Source organism: Rattus norvegicus, chromosome 4, assembly GCF_021556685.1.
Source record: "Rattus norvegicus strain SHRSP/BbbUtx chromosome 4, alternate assembly SHRSP_T2T, whole genome shotgun sequence".
NCBI classification, from domain to species: Eukaryota; Metazoa; Chordata; class Mammalia; order Rodentia; family Muridae; genus Rattus; species Rattus norvegicus.
In genome coordinates this window covers 114,604,822-114,608,355 of record NC_141537.1, presented here as the reverse complement: position 1 = coordinate 114,608,355, position 3,534 = coordinate 114,604,822, and the positions used below count along the sequence as shown (strand labels likewise).

At 43.9% G+C, this 3,534-nt stretch overlaps 1 pseudogene; it reads left to right on the top strand.

Annotated features, from left to right (window-relative positions):
* Window positions 1-2,711: 2,711 nt before the first annotated feature.
* On the top strand, window positions 2,712-3,300 carry Rps9-ps10 (ribosomal protein S9, pseudogene 10; annotated as a pseudogene).
* The last annotated feature ends 234 nt before the right edge of the window (window positions 3,301-3,534 follow it).

Genomic DNA, 3,534 nt, shown 5'->3' with positions numbered 1-3,534 from the left:
CAGCTTTAGCAATGCTAAACCACCATGACAGCTTCCTGTTCTCACACTGAAAGTCAAGCCTTTGGGTCAATGGTACCCTGTCTTCAATAATTTAGGCCATAGCAGAAATAGTTTTTCTTCGTTAGTCCAGCTCTATGTAATTCATACATGGGCTTCTTCTATTCAGTTCAGCCCATCAACCTTGAGACTGATTTGTATGAACCTGTCATTGACAAAATAAAACTTCTGTTTAGAGCTGGTGCATTCCTGAGGACTTAAATTCAAGGTGCCACAGCAGAAAGACAGAAACAACTCCCAAAAGATGGTCTCCGATCCCCAGTCAGACACCCTGGCACACACATATTCACACTCACATAAGCACAGTGACAGATACAATGCTTAAAATAAGCCTTTTCGACTTCAGGGGGAATCACTATCCCTGAACTCAAGCAGTATTACAGAGCAATAGTGATAAAAACTGCATGGTATTGGTACAGAGACAGACAGATAGACCAATGGAATAGAATTGAAGACCCAGAAATGAACCCACACACCTATGGGCAATTGATTTTTGACAAAGGAGCCAAAACCATCCAATGGAAAAAAGATAGCATTTTCAGCAAATGGTGCTGGTTCAACTGGAGGACAACATGTAGAAGAATGCAGATCGATCCATGCTTATCACCCTGTACAAAGCTTAAGTCCAAGTGGATCAAGGACCTCCACATCAAACCAGACACACTCAAACTAATAGAAGAAAAACTAGGGAAGCATCTGGAACACATGGGCACTGGAAAAAATTTCCTGAACAAAACACCAATGGCTTACGCTCTAAGATCAAGAATCGACAAATGGGATCTCATAAAACTGCAAAGCTTCTGTAAGGCAAAGGACACTGTGGTTAGGACAAAACGGCAACCAACAGATTGGGAAAAGATCTTTACCAATCCTACAACAGATAGAGGCCTTATATCCAAAATATACAAAGAACTCAAGAAGTTAGACCGCAGGGAAACAAATAACCCTATTAAAAAATGGGGTTCAGAGCTAAACAAAGAATTCACAGCTGAGGAATGCCGAATGGCTGAGAAACACCTAAAGAAATGTTCAACATCTTTAGTCATAAGGGAAATGCAAATCAAAACAACCCTGAGATTTCACCTCACACCAGTGCGATTGGCTAAGATCAAAAACTCAGGTGACAGCAGATGCTGGCGAGGATGTGGAGAAAGAGGAACACTCCTCCATTGTTGGTGGGGTTGCAGACTGGTAAAACCATTCTGGAAATCAGTCTGGAGGTTCCTCAGAAAATTGGACATTGAACTGCCTGAGGATCCAGCTATACCTCTCTTGGGCATATACCCAAAAGATGCCTCAACATATAAAAGAGACACGTGCTCCACTATGTTCATCGCAGCCTTATTTATAATAGCCAGAAAATGGAAAGAACCCAGATGCCCTTCAACAGAGGAATGGATACAGAAAATGTGGTACATCTACACAATGGATTATTACTCAGCTATCAAAAACAACTAGTTTATGAAATTCGTAGGCAAATGGTTGGAACTGGAAAATATCATCCTGAGTGAGCTAACCCAATCACAGAAAGACATACATGGTATGCACTCATTGATAAGTGGCTATTAGCCCAAATGCTTGAATTACCCTAGATCCCTAGAACAAACGAAACTCAAGACGGATGATCAAAATGTGAATGCTTCACTCCTTCTTTAAATGAGGAAAAAGAATACCCTTGGCAGGGAAGGGAGAGGCAAAGATTAAAACAGAGACTGAAGGAACACCCATTTAGAGCCTGCCCCACATGTGGCCCATACATATACAGCCACCCAATTAGACAAGATGGATGAAGCAAAGAAGTGCAGACCGACAGGAGCCGGATGTAGATCGCTCCTGAGAGACACAGCCAGAATGCCGCAAATACAGAGGCGAATGCCAGCAGCAAACCACTGAACTGAGAATAGGTCCCCTATTGAAGGAATCAGAGAAAGAACTGGAAGAGCTTGAAGGGGCTCGAGACCCCATATGTACAACAATGCCAAGCAACCAGAGCTTCCAGGGACTAAGCCACTACCTAAAGACTATACATGGACTGACCCTGGACTCTGACCTCATAGATAGCAATGAATATCCTAGTAAGAGCACCAGTGGAAGGGGAAGCCCTGGGTCCTGCTAAGACTGAACCCCCAGTGAACTAGTCTATGGGGGGAGGGCGGCAATGGGGGGAGGGTTGGGAGGGGAACACCCATAAGGAAGGGGAGGGGGGAGGGGGATGTTTGCCCGGAAACCGGGAAAGGGAATAACACTCGAAATGTATATAAGAAATACTCAAGTTAATAAAAAAAAATAAGCCTTTTCATGTTTAAAAGAATGCGTTTTCATCTTTAACCAGGTTCCTGCTCACACAGGCATTTTGCAGTGCAATGTGATTGAGATGCCCTTGATATCAAATTATACTTATGAAATGATTTAGGCTGGGCCTCACATTCTCCCTTATCTCTTTCATACATGTATAGGGATGGGAACATAAAGAATTACAAATATCTCAGTTGCTTAAGAAAGTAGTTTATCGTAAAATGCTTTGATACTTGGATAGATTCTTCTGAACTGTTTTTCATTTTCTGCTGTTGTAAGAAAAAAGCTATATTAAAGGCACATACACGCTCTTTTCATGGGCCTGAGTTCGTAGGCGCAGAGGGCCTAGCAAAGTCACCATGCAGAGAGCCAGAAGCTGGGTTTGTCTCAACAATCTATGTGAGCTCACGGCGATGCTTCGCGAAATCGTGTCTCGACCAGGAGCTAAAGTAGATTGGAGAGTATGGACTATGGAACAAACGTGAGGTGTGGAAGGTCAAATTTACCCTGGCGAAGATCTGTAAGGCTGCCCGGGAACTGTTGACACTGGACGAGAAGGATCCTCAGTGTCCGTTTGAAGGCAACGCTCTACCGAGGCGACTTGTTGCACTGGGGTGCTGGATGAGGGCAAGATGAAGCTGGATTACATCCTGGGCATGAAGATTGAGGAATTCTTGGAGAAACAGATGCAGACCTAGGTCTTTAAACTTGATCTGGCCAAATCATGCTTGTGTGCTCATCCACCAACATTACATCAGGGTCCGCAAGCAGGTGATGAACATCCCATCCTTCATTGTCTGGACTCCGAGATGCACATTGACTTCTACCACGGTTCTCCTTATGGAAGGTGGCCGTCCAGGCCAGGTGAAGAGGAAGAATGTCAAGAAAGAGCTGGTGGTAGGAGGAAGAGGATTAATTAATACCTTGCTGCACTGGAGGATTGTCTAGTTTTCAAGTGGACAAATAAGCACAGGACTGATACTTAGGGGGAAAAAGGCATCTACATTTTCAGCACATACATGTTTTTACTGCGAGGATAGCATTCCTGTCATGTAAACCAGAACTCGTGCTATCCTGTGGTCTGTGCACAACACCCCCTCTTTAGTTGTAGTTCCCCCAGCTGGGTGCTCTGGGTGATGGGACAACCAACTCTGCTCTATGTAATAATATTGAGAGTTTAAT